The 13,658-nt window shown below is 39.2% G+C and overlaps 2 non-coding genes and 1 pseudogene across 2 annotated transcripts; 2 read left to right on the top strand and 1 right to left on the bottom strand.

Annotated features, from left to right (window-relative positions):
• LOC136333929 (chloride intracellular channel protein 1-like) overlaps window positions 1-12,780 on the top strand; it is a 63,687-nt pseudogene extending 50,907 nt beyond the window's left edge.
• Window positions 155-280, bottom strand: LOC136336713 (U4atac minor spliceosomal RNA). Its single transcript, XR_010731540.1, has one exon. It is a non-coding gene; the product is annotated as a U4atac minor spliceosomal RNA (small nuclear RNA).
• On the top strand, window positions 7,233-7,356 carry LOC136336654 (small nucleolar RNA SNORA21). The gene has a single exon (XR_010731490.1). It is a non-coding gene; the product is annotated as a small nucleolar RNA SNORA21 (small nucleolar RNA).
• Window positions 12,781-13,658: the final 878 nt, after the last annotated feature.

Below are 13,658 nucleotides of genomic sequence, written 5' to 3'. Positions count from 1 at the left end.
TAGACCAAGACTTATAATTTAAATTATGACATAGAGCTCAATTTAAAATATATACTTCTTAATTTAGAATATATATAATATGTATATATATGTGTGTGTGTATATATATAATATGTATATATATATGTGTGTGTGTGTATATATATAATTTTTTTTTTTCCAAAATTGCATCAAGGTAAAGCAGAGCTCTAGTTAACGCAAGTGTGTTGTTTAGGCGTTAGCAGTAGTGCCCTCACTACATGCCCATTGGACACTAAGGCAACTCAAAGAAAAGGATGCTTAGAATATATTTTAATTTTAAAAAAAAAAATTTCCGTTGATTTGAGAGAAAGAGAGAGAGAGAGAGAGGAAGCCGGGGGAGGGAGAGAGAGAAGCATCAACTTGTTTCACTTAGCTGTTCCATTTAGTAGTGCACTCATTGATTGCTTCTTGTACATGCCCTGATTAAGGTCAAACCCATGATCTCTGGTACACTGGGTTGACACTTTATCCACTGAGCCACCTGGCCAGGGCAATTTTTTTCTTAAAGCTTTAAATTTTAGGAATGAAAGAGACTTTTGATATTAAGTTCCATGTTAGCATGTCTTTAGATGAGGGAACTGAGAGATGGTGAGGTGAATACTCTTGTCTTTTGTTCATGGAGTCAGGACAAGAACAGAATTTTCAGCAAAAATTTTTTTCCTTATATCACAGAGGACTCCTCTTCCAAAGTAATTTTTGTCATTGCATTATAAAGGGTTCCTGAATGTGGGACATGTAAACTAGTGGCATCAATAGCTCATGCAGAATGGTGGTTAAGGGCTCAGGGCCTGGGGCCAGACTGGCAGAAATAGAATCCTGTCATGCCCTGTTACTAGCAGTGTGGTCTTCAGCATGCTGTTCCACTCTAAGGAGAACCACAGTTAACCTGATAGAAAGTGTTTCAATCTGCTTGTAGAGTGTTTTGCTCTATATTAGAGACAGAATCAATATTAGATGCATGTAAATCATGAATCATTTATGTATTTACATGCTTAATAATGGTTATTATTTCTGAAAGAAACTGTGAGTATCTACTTCAATTATAGCTTCTAGTTTTGCTAAATTGAGACTATTTAGGAATGTCTATATCCTGGTTCCTTTTCCAGGTCTTTCTCAGTTTAAGAGTCAGGAAAAATTAAAATTCTCTTCCTAATTCCATCCTGTCCCCACCGCAGCCCAAGCAGAAACTCCCCCAATTCTACAATCCTGAGAATAAAAACCTGGGCAGAGCTTGATCTGAACCATATCCCCAGGGTCAAGACCAATGCCTGAAAAAGAAATGTTTGAGGGGGTTGGAGGACTGGGTGAAAATGGTGAAGGGATTGAATTAGAACAAGCAAACAAACAGAAAAACAGACACAGACCACAGTATGGTGATAGCCAGAGGGAAAGGGGGTGGGGGAGATGGAAGAGGGCAAAGAGGACATAAATGGAGGCAGAAAGAGATTTGACTTTGGATGATGAGTATGTGATGCAGTGTGCAGATAGAGTTGTACACTTGAAACTTGTATGGTTTATTAACCAATGTCACCCCAACGAACTCATTTTAAAAATTAAAAATAACAAATGAACAAACAATACAGACAAAAAAAATTTTTTTTAATATTTTATATATTGATTTTAGAGAGAGGATAGAGAAAGAAAGGGAGAGAGGGATGGGAAGCAGCAACTTGTAGTAGTTGCTTCTTGTATGTGCCTTGACCAGGCAAGCCCAGGGTCTCAAACCAGCAGCCTCAGCGTTCCAGGTCAACACTTTATCAACACTGCACAGCCACAGGTCAGGCACTAAACCTTAAAGACACAGGCAACAGTATGGTGGGTACCAAATGGAAGGTAGGGAGATAGTAAAAGGGAAAGAGGGCCAAATATATGGTGATGGAAGGAGACTTGACTTTGGGTGGTGATCACAGAATGCAATATACAGATAATGTACTATATTACAGAATTGTACACTTGAAACTTAATTTCTTTTTTTACTGATTCATTTTAGAGAGACAGAAAAAGAGAGAAAGAGAAGCATTCATTTTCTATTCCACTTAATTGTGCATTCATTTGTCACTTCCTGTATGTGCCAACCAGGTATTGAACTCATAACCTTGGTGTTACGGGACGATTTTCTAAACTGAGCTAACAGGCCAGGATAAAACCTATATAATTTTATTAACCAATATTACCCAAATAAATTTAAATTTTAAAAAAGAATAAAATAATTTTTTAAAATGTTTATGAAGGATGATTGCAGTAGTATCTCCAGAATTTTAATATAGAAAGGGTTTAGGGATGACCATCTGGTTGGGTTGGAGATTAGGGAGCATGAATTGAAATTGTATTTGCTATAGGAAATGATGTTGATTAAAGGGGTGTGGCTAACGTCCCCTCATGATAGCCCTAGAAATTACCAATGAATGATGATGTGAATGAGTGCATAAAGGAATGAAAGAATGAATGTATATAGTAGAGCTAAGAGCTGTTTCAGTAGAGACCACCACTGAGAAACAACCTCTAAGCAGTACCAAGGGGGGGGGGGGGGGTGAATCTCAAAATGGAACCTGAGATTGACTACTCTGATATAAATTGGGTATTAATGTATCATCTCTGCCTGTCAATACCCCTAGGCAGGAGAAGTCTGCATTATAATAATTATACAAAAGATGCATTCAATGCCATTGCAGGAAGACAAACAACTTGAACATGACCTTTGACCTGAGAGTTGTGCTCTAAGATTTGAAAACAGTGTTCTAGAGTTGGTATACTTACTGTCAATATTCTCATCACTTTTTCAATTCTCATCACAGTGGTATGAGATTAATGAAATAATCGTTTTATTTCTTGATGTGAAAGCAACTCATATGTATAAGCTACTATTGTCATGTTTATAATCCAGAATAATGATACCTAAAGGATAATGAAGAGTTTGTGCTGAGTTTTTAATTCATCTGACTGATTTGTTGAATTTTAAATTAGATTGTGATTTTGTAATTCACGTGGGACCAAGAATTATGTCTTCTCTATGGTGACAAGCTTCATCTTTTCCATGTAATTTCCATCTCTACCTTTTTTGCTTGTATTTTATTCTTTGTTTGTAACTTGTCTGACTGGTCTTTGCTTCTGAAGACATCAGGTTATACAAAAGTCTTGGCATTCCTTGCTTGATGACTGCATAAATGAGTAATTACATACTAGGCATATTGTTGTTAGATAACTTTATTACATATTCCAGAGACTCACTAGGACCCATTGGTCATTTAAGCATTTTGTTTCTTTTAAAATGACTACAATATTTATTAAAATAGCAAATTGCTTTATTCATTTTCCTTCTTAGAGGTTTCAGTTTTCTTTAGTCTTTGTAGCTAGACTTCATCTAGTGTTTTGAAAATAATTTTTGCCTTGTTTTATTAGGGCCTTTTTGACAAACACTGCCATTTCTCTGGAGCTGAAACATGGCTTGATATGTTTTTATTGTGTCTGAGTTGGTTTACCAATATAATTAATACTATCAAAACTGTTCTTGAGGCTCTGGCTGTTTGGCTTAGTGGTAGAGTGTCAACCCAGCATTGGAAGTCCTGGGTTCGATTCATAGTCAGGGCATGCAGGAGAGGTGACCATCTGCTTCTTCCTCCCACCTCCTCCCCATTCTCTCTTTTTCTCTCTCTTGCCCTCCTGCAGCCATGGCTTGATTGATTTGAGCACATTCCCCTCCACCTACAGCCTCCACCCCACACCTCCTCCTCAGGTGCTAAAAATAGCTCAGTTGTGAGCATGACCCAAAATGGGCAGAGCATCAGCCCCAGACAGGGGTCGCTGGGTGGATCCTGGTTGGGAAGCATGCAGGAGTCTGTCTCTCTATCTCTCCTCCTTTCACTTAATAAACAAAAAAAAAAAAAGATTTCTTGGAATAGAGCTTAATCCCTCAGGTTTTGTTTCTGATGCTAGAATGATTCACACTGGAGAAATAAATTAAAAAAAAAAAAATGTATCCCAGATATAATTACAGTGGTAGCTAGCATTTCTTCCCTTCCGGCTTCTGCCCATGTTTGGTTTATATGCTCACTCATCTGTAACATCTCAAGATTAATCACTGTTCCTTCAGTCTAGAGAAAATTTACAGGTTTCTTTTCTGAGCCATTACAAATGAACTTTTCCTACAAATGGACCATAAGAGCCACTTGTGACACAAATTTCCTTTTCTAAGAAGAAGAAGTCACTATTTTTAACAGAGCACTCCTCGGCTTCTCTTAGCCAGGATATTTTATATTATATTTAAATATCCTCATTTAAAAATCTTGGGATATTTAATAAAAGTTAATTTCAGCAATGGCGTTTTCATTCCATATGTCTCTTCTCCCTTTGTAATTCAATGCTTCACCCTTTGTAACTGAATGGGATTTTCAAGTCCTTTAGTAAAAATATTCCTACAGTTTGGTTTGCTGGAACCCTGGACTAACAGGACCTCAAGTATCAGTTTTCCTGTTAGAACTCAGGTTCCATTGATTACAGATTGCACAAAAATAGTGCAAGAGTGAGTTACTATTTTTGTAGTTATTTTTACCAAAAGATGGCATTTTTTTCTCTTTAAGAGTACCTAATTTGAAGTTGCTAAGGAACCATGTTTCAGTCTAAAAGGTTATTCTATTAATTTGGCTTTTCCCTACTGTGTCTACATTTAATTTAATTATTTATATTATTACTATTGCTTTTTGCCACAAAAAGTTACACCTTCGTCTCTGTCTGTTATCCTTTTCTTCATACTTTCCACTCCAGCTTCTAAAGAAACCTGGAAAAGAATAAGGACAGAAGTCTATGCAGAGTCTGAAGGAAAGGAATAGAGGAGAGGGAGAGGCTTAGCAGGGTGCACAGCTGGGGAGTGATAGACTAGACCTGTCATTAACACTTGTGGTCTCCTCTTCTTCATCTAGCTAACCTGAGGCCAAGACATGGCATTGCAGCTTCCTTTGGTATCTGCTCATGACTTCAAGACCATCCTCAATTGCCTCAGAAGGCAATTGTTTATCTTTCTTGTTGGCCCACAGAGTGATTCTGTCACTGTAGCTGCTGGCCTGGCATCATGGAAATCTGACAAGCCTGCCTTACAGAGACATAACAGATCGGCTTCTTTCTCTTCTCTCCTTTATTACAGTCAGAGAGGGGCCCAGAAGAGGAGGAAGCTACAGACATAGAAGTTGCTCTCTATAAGGGAGCTCTTGTGAAATTCACTCTGCAGGGAAAACAATACTGAGGGGGTGTCATTTTCAGTTGTGCTGTTGCTGGCATAACAAGTTAAGCAGTACTGTTTCCCTGATCTGTTTGGCCTTGGTTTCCACTCTTGCATAATACACATTCTGAGTTCTTTGTACTGTGGATAGTTGAATATATGGGCTTTGAGAGCTGCAGTGTTCTCTAATTTTAAGAGTTAAACACAATCTATGTATGTATGTATGTATGTATGTATCTATAAATTTAAAACCTCACATTTTTATTGCCAAAACAATATAGCAACATTAAAGGCCAGTTTTAATTATTATTATATATTTTAGCTTTATCAAAAATATATTAGTTCTCAACTCTGGGTACTCATTAGAATCAACTGGGAGCTTTTCAAATTACTGATACACGGGTCTTACTCTAAACCAGTTGAATTGAATATAGAGTGGTAGGGCTCAGGCATCTGTATTTTTTAAAATTTATTTATTGATTTTAGAGAGAGAGGAAGAGAGAGTGACAGACAGAAACATCGATCTGTTCCTGTATGTGACCTGACCCTGGATCAAACCAGCAATCTGTGTGCACCAGGAGGGCGCTCTAACCAAATGAGCTATCTGGCCGGGCCATCTGTTATTGATTTTGGAGGGAGAGAAAGGGAAAGAGAGAAAGAGAAAGATTTATATTTGTTGTTCCATTTAATTATGCATTCATTGGCTGATCCTTGTATGTGCCTTGACCAGGGATTGAATCCTCAACCTTGATGTATGAGACAGTGAGTGCTCTATCAACTAGCTACCAGCCAAGCCAGACATCTGTATTATTATTTTTTTTTTGAGAAAGAGAGAGAGGAAGAGAGATGAGAAGCAATCAACTAGTAATATCACTTTAGGTATTCAGTGATTGATTCTTATATGTGCCTTGACTGCAGGGCTCCAGCGACACCTTGCTCAAGATAGCGACCTTGGGCTCAAGCCAGCGAACTTGGGCTTCAAACCAGCAACCTTTGGGCTCAAGTCAGGACCTTGGGATCATGTTGATGATCCCGTGCTCAAGCTGGTGAGCCTGCATTTAAGCCGGTGGCCAACCTGGGAGCTCAGCATCCCAAGTGTTAGCTCTATCCATTGCAGCACCACCGGTGAGGCAACATTTGTATTTTAAATAAACTCCACTGGGTTGAGAACCACTGGTAGAAGATAATATTAGTAAATAACCTGTTTACTCTCTAAGCAGCTGAGGGAATACTCTCTTTGGTGAATCTCTCCCTCAACAATTTTCCTCCCTAGCCCCAGAGGTGATCACTTGCCTAAATTTGGTGTTTATTATTCCCATCCAAATATTTAAACTTTTACTATTGTGTATATGTGTTTGTAACACTAATGGTATGGCAATTATCAATTTTAACAACTTTGTATAAATGAAATGAGGTCATATATATCTTACGGGGGAAAAAAAATTAAGACTTTATTTATTTATTTTGGGGGTGGGGGGTAGAGCAGGAAGCATCAACTCCCATATGTGCCTTGACAAGGCAAGGCCAGGGATTTGAACCGGCGACCCACTGAGATCAGCGCTTTATCCACTGTGCCACTACAGATTAGGCTGGAAATTTTTGTTGCTCAAGATTTACTCATATTCCTTTTAAAAGCACTTGGCCCTGGCTGGTTGGCACAGTGGTAGTGTTGGCCAGGCATATGGATATCCTGGGTTTGATTCCCAGTCAGGGCACATGAGAGAAGTGACCATCTGCTTCTCTTCCCCTCCCCTCTCCCTTCTCTCCCTCTTCTCCCTCTTCTCCTCCCACAGCCGTGGCTCAATTGGCTCAAGCGTTGGCCCTGGGCACTGAGAATGGAGGTTGGTCCAAGTGTGTCAGCCTGAGGCATTAAAAATAGCTCTATTGATTCAAGCATCAGCCACAGATGAGTGTTGCTGGGTGGATCCCAGTTGGGGCACATGTAGGAGTGTATCTTGCTGTCTTCCCTCCTTTCACTTAAAAGGAATTTTAAAAAGTAATTAAAAAGCACTCATTGAGCCTTTTGCTAGTGCCTCGCTGAGCTGTCAAGAGGGGAAGAACACTGCTTCTGGGTGAGCGGCAGCATGCTGTGTTGTTTTGCTTCAACTGGTGGTGTGACAAAGTGTTAAAAAGAAAAATAATAAAAATAAAAAGATAAAAGATTTATTTGATACATGTAGTTTTAGCTTATTTTCACTATTGCATAGTATCCTATTATATGAATATTTGTTAAATTTTATACAAAATATTAAACCCTTTTTATACTTTTTTTTTTTAGTGAGAGAGAGAGGGGAACAGATAGGGACAGACAGGAAGGGAGATAAGAAGCATCAACTCATAGCTGCAGCACCTTAGTTGTTTATTGATTGCTTTCTCACATGTGCCTTGACCAGGGAATTCCAGCGAAGGCAGTGATCTTTTGTTCAAGCCAGAGACCTTGGGCTCAAGCCAGCGACCTTTGGGCTCAAGCCAGTGACCATGGAGTCATGTCTATGATCCCACACTCAAGCCAGTGACTCCGCGCTCAAGCTGATAAACCTGTGCTCAAGCCAAATGAACCCACGCACGAGCCGGTGACCTTGGGGTTTTGAACCTGGGTCCTCAACATCCCAGGCCCATGCTCTATCCACTGTACCACTGCCTGGTCAGACTTTAAAATTTTTTTTGAGGTGAGCCAGTGATTATACCATCTTAACAGACTATTTATATTTTGGGGTATTTTCTCCCAGTTTGTATTTAAGTATACATATGTTAATAGCGAAATTTCTATTATAACTGAGTTTTCAGTCTTTTTTTTAATTAATTATAAACTTTTTATCATGCTTCATATGTCATAATGATTATTTAATTAACTACATAATTTCCCTAACTATTCCCTTAAAATATTTCGGAGAATGGAGACAGTAATGTTGTAAGGAAGATTTGGGGGGTATATAGCTTATTTATTTTATTCAATTATTTCTATGGAATAACTTTCTATGAGAGGGATCCTTGAATCAAAGGCTTTGAATGATTTTATGATTCTTGATACATTTTGTAATATAGTTTTCCCAACACACATTTACCATTTCTGGTTTAACAGTGGATGATTTTGTTACATTAGAGAATATAATATTAGGAATGCTTTTTTTTGGAGAAGCCATATTCTTAGTTCCAAACTCTTACAAAATAAACACTGAACAAACTTCCCAGAATTAAATCAATTTATATTATTTATATTGATTTCTTAGAGGAAGGGAGAGAGAGAAGGAAAGAGACAGAAACATCAGTCTGTTCTTGGCTGTGCCCTCGCCAGGCATTGAACCCGTAACCTTTGCACTTTGGGATGATGCTTTAACCTATCAACCAAGCTATCTATCAGGGCCAGAATTGAGTCCATTTAAATAGACTAATATGCAAAGCTATATATAATAGCAAATACACAAGAAATAGTAAATACACCAGATAATAAATCAATTCCAGATGTGATTTAACAATGATAATTGAAAATCTCAAACTTATGTTAACTAAACTCTTTATTGTACTAAACTTTAGTCTTCTCACCTTGTAAAATGGGATTATAAGCTTTACTATAATAATAATGGGTAGCACAACATTTTTACAGTCTTTATCATGTGCTGATCACTGTTCAAACACTTTACATATACTAGCATTTAATTTTCATAACAACCCTGTTATGTTGATTTTATTCCTATTTTATAGTTGTGGAACTAAAGCACAAAGATTAAATGACTTTTCTAATGTCATGTAGTTAGTAAATGGCAGAGCTAGAATCTAACTCGGACATCTGGCTCCAAAGTTTACTCTTAGAATCACTAAATAAATAAGATGGTTCTTAGAGATACCGAGTCCAATGCCTGGCACATAGTAAGTACTCGATAAGTGCTTACTATTATTATTATTATGTATTTTTTAAAACAACTGAGCTAGTACAGAGACTGGAAGAATTAATTTAAAAGTTCTAGAAAACAGTCATGAGTAGAAATTTCAGCAAGGCAGGTTTTGACTCAATAGCCATAGTAAAGTCTTGGGCACTGAATATGAACAAGGAGAGGCTGAATGGCCACTTGTCAAGAATAGTGGAGAATAATTTTCTGCATCAGGTGGGTGGCTGAACTAGATGACTGCTAAGGCTCTTTCCAACTAATAGGATTCTATGATTTTAGGTCAGAATCTTACGGGTTTTTCCCATACACTAAAGCTTCATATGTTTTCTTTAATATTAGTTTCAGTTTATGAACTTCGTTGATGAGATTTTCATTCTAATTATCTGAATCATTCTCCAAGCAGAGCATGGCTTTGTAGTTTGTGTAAGCCTTTAGCAGTCTATTGTGTTGCAAGGTTTGATGTGTTACAACACTGGGACATTATAATGATGGGTGCTGGGGAAACATATAACATATAAACCTCTAAGTCACTATGTTGTAGTAGTCACCCCTCCTAGCAGGCATCCACAGGGTTACTGTCACTTGGCTAAATCTCTTTTGGAATCTGTCATCTTTAGCTATCAAGAGAACAGGTAGGCCTATGAAATCATCATTTGTGGCTTTAACTGTTTACATTGAAAAATTATGGGACTATGCTTGTGGAAGTGAATTGATGTCACATCTATGACATAATTTGCAAGTGACTCAGGGGTGTTCTAATGGGTTTCTTGCTGGGAAGGGGAATTGCTCCTTGAGGGAAATACTGTAATAGTTTTACTTAAGTCATGGGGAAGCCACATCTGACCTCATGATTTGCCTTCCCTTTGGAGATCAGCCTTGAAAATTATTTTGTCTTTACCATTATACCTTAAGCAGTTCTTCAGGATAATTCACAATTTTGTATGTCAACAGAAACATCATTTCTCTCAATAGGATAACTTAAAGGGTATACAAAGATATTGTTGATGGAATTCATAGCAAATGTACTGGACTGGCTCAGAGTACTTAGAAAAAAATTTCTTCTTAGTTATATGTTTTTGTCTTTCATTTAATGTTTTGTGTTGTGCTGAATATATCATAGTTACTATGGAGATAAATGAAAATAGGCATAGAGTTTTGGGCATCAAATTGTCAACAAACTTACTAGATAAAAATAGGATGTGGAGTCAGAAGGAAGGAGGACAATTTTCAAAATATAAATATTATGAGATTTAATCTGTAATTTGGAGAGGAATGAGAAAACCAGAGAGCAGATAGGACTTTAGACATTAGGTTCTCCAAAATCTTAAGATAAACAATTTGAAATGATCCTTTTTGAATCATCACTGAAATGTACAATTTGCCTCATAAAGAAAATAATCTATTTAGTGGGATTTGACTACTTCCAACATTGAATTATTTCCAGTAACCTTCCTGAAACAAAAGTTTTTATAGGTTGACTTTTACTTATAATGGTACTTTCATGCAAATAGTTCATGTATTTATATTATACATATGAGTATTTATACTCTGTGTTTAACTTAGAAATACTATAACTCACACTTAAAAAATGGAAAAATGCCACTTTATATTGAGCAAGCTAAGGTTTGTTTTGTAATCTGACCAACTATAAACAATTATAATTATGAGCACACAGTCGGGGCATTTTGCTTTTGGGAACTTCAAAGAGGGTGGCAAGCTGTCTGACAATAATTACAAGTGTCATTATCCTTGTGTTTATTCATAATGAATTCAGTAGAACGAGGGTGGTGTCTTCAGTCATCCACGAACTTGGATTAGAACCCTTAAGACGAATGACAGCAGTGGGCAATCAGCTACTACTGCTCTTTTGGAATGTAAGTAGCATTTCTAAAAGAAATGTGTTATTTACATGCATAAAGTAAATATTGAAGATTGACTTAGGCTAAAAATACCCAAGGTAATGTTGCAGGACTAGATAGTAAAAGAATGAGCTCATATTGTGGACTTGGACAGAATATTTTTCTTATCATGTCTATTTAAGATGGAAATCAATTTTTTTATTTAAATAAAACAGAAGAGCTCCCTTATCCAAGTCTCTGAGGGGATCAAGCTTAAGGAACTGAATGCAGAGTCCACTGGGCTTGCAGGGGCCCAGTCTGGAGTGAGCAGGTCTGATCAGGCTAGTGTTGCATTGAGGGGACAGTCCTGGCTCTGGGGGAGAGAACTTCTGCTTATGAGACCTGCCTTCCCTGGCCTGGGCCCCTCCACATTTCCCCAGTGACCGCAGCTTCCTGGACCCCATTGCAGCCATGGCTGAAGAACAACCATAGGTCAAGTTGTTCATAAAGGCTGGCCGTGATGAGGCCAAGTTTGGGAACTGTCCCTCCTCCCAGAGTCGCCTTCTTGAGTCACCTTCAAAGTCACCACCGTTGACCCACGAGGCGAACCGAGATGGTGCAGCAGCTTGTGCTCAGGAGGGCAGCTCCCATTTTGACTGTATGGCCCTAAAGTATGTATGGCATACAGACACCAATAAGATTGAGGAATTTCTGGTGGCCGTGCTATGCCCTCCCAGGTACCCCAAGTTGGCAGCTTTGAACCCTGAATCCAACAGCTGGCCTGGACATATTTGCCAGATTTTCTGTCTACATCAAGAATTCAAACACAGCACTCAATTGTACTCTGGAGAAGGAGCTTCTGAAAGCCCTGAGTTTTAGACAGTTGTTTGACATCCTCCCCCCAGAAGAAGTTGGTGAGACCAGGGCATCTCAGAGGAGGTTTCTGGATAGCGATGAGCTCACCTTGGCTGATTGCAGCCTGTCCCCACAGCTCACGTAGTACAGGTGGTGTGTAAGAAGTACCTCGGATTCTCCATCCCTGATTGCAGCCTGTCCCCACAGCTCACGTAGTACAGGTGGTGTGTAAGAAGTACCTCGGATTCTCCATCCCTGAGGTCTTCTGGGGGTGAGGGGGGTTGAGACTTGCTCAATGCCTATGCATGGGCAAGTTCACCGCACCTGTCCAGATAATAAGGAGATGGAGCTGGTCTATGACCAAGTGGCCAAGGCTCTCAGGTAAGCTCCTCCTGGGGCTCCCTCACCCCCATCCATTTTTCTCCACAAAGGCCCCCAGTCAGTTTCTACTTGGCTGCCCAGTACACTCCACAATGCCCACTGGGAAGTGAATTCTGGAGCACTTGGTCAGGGCTGCCTGGGGACTGAGGGGCAGGGATGAAAGATCTGTGTGAGACTTTTATTGTGGCAATGGGTAGGACAATGTATTTCAGTAATAAAATACAGAATAAAAAAAGCAAGAGAATTAAGAAAATCAGAAGTTGACAAAAATTTTTGTCTAAGAAATGACAAATGTATGTGATAGCCAAGTACAAATCTCAATTTACAATATTACTATCATGGAAATTGTACTTTGACAACATCTTGCTACATTTTCGAAGGTTGTATAGTTGTAAGTATGAAATTTGAAAATTATTTTGACATATTCTATTTTGTAACATTTTGAAAATAGTAATCTGAGCAAAGCAGTATATTTATCATTTATGAAACAAGGCAAAGAAATTGAGTTTAGAATCTTCATCTGGTATATTCGTTGAACAAAGAAAACTTCCCTGTAAGCTGAGCAGCTGTGGCCTTCTGCACTCGGGCAAGCGGCACGGGGGGTGGGGGGGGGCGGACAAGGCACTGAGCTGGGGGCAGAGAGTGTCTCTCTTTGTCGGGGAAGGAAACAAAGTGAGACAGCTTGAGTTTACACCTCCTATGTGAAAAGTCCTTCTTGTACACATATTTCTTCTTGCTTTTGACACCTGTCAAGGAATAACAGCCTGATGGTTACTTGCAGGAATACATTTTTTTTTAAATGCAGGCAGGCCCTGGCCGGTTTGCTCAGTGGTAGAGCATCAGCCTGGCATGCAGGATTCCCAGGTTCAATTCCCAGCCAGGGCACACAGGAGAGGCGCCCATCTGCTTCTCCACCCCTCCCCTCTCCTTCCTCTCCGTCTCTCTCTTCCCCTCCCGCAGCCAAGGCTCCATTGGAGCAAAGTTTGCCCCAGTGCTGAGGATGGCTCCATGGCCTCTGCCTCAGGCGCTAGAATGGCTCTGGTTGAGGCAGAGCAACACCCCAGATGGGCAGAGCATCGCCCCCTGGTGGGCATGCCAGGTGGATCCCGGTCAGGCACATGAGGGAGTCTGTCTGACTGCCTCCCCGTCTCCAACTTCAGAAAAATACAAAAAAAAAAAAAAAATGTAGGCAGAGCTTATGAAAAGCTGTATGCCAACAAGCTGGACAATGTGGAAGAAATGACTAAATTCCTAGAAAAATAAAATCTTTCAGATCTGAATCAAGAAGAAAATCTGAACAGACTATTTACAACTTATGAAATCGAAGCAATAATCAAAAACTCCCAAGAGAGCTTGTAGGGGATGTCTTGGGGAAATTCTAGGCCACCCCAGCCCCTCCAGGCCTCATCCCAGAACCCTGACATCTACTCAGAAGACTTACATATAGTAGACAGTCTTCTCCCT

This window comes from Saccopteryx bilineata, chromosome 4, assembly GCF_036850765.1.
Source record: "Saccopteryx bilineata isolate mSacBil1 chromosome 4, mSacBil1_pri_phased_curated, whole genome shotgun sequence".
NCBI lineage: Eukaryota > Metazoa > Chordata > Mammalia > Chiroptera > Emballonuridae > Saccopteryx > Saccopteryx bilineata.
The sequence above is the reverse complement of the archived record's forward strand: the minus strand, read 5'-3'. Positions and strand labels throughout refer to the sequence as shown.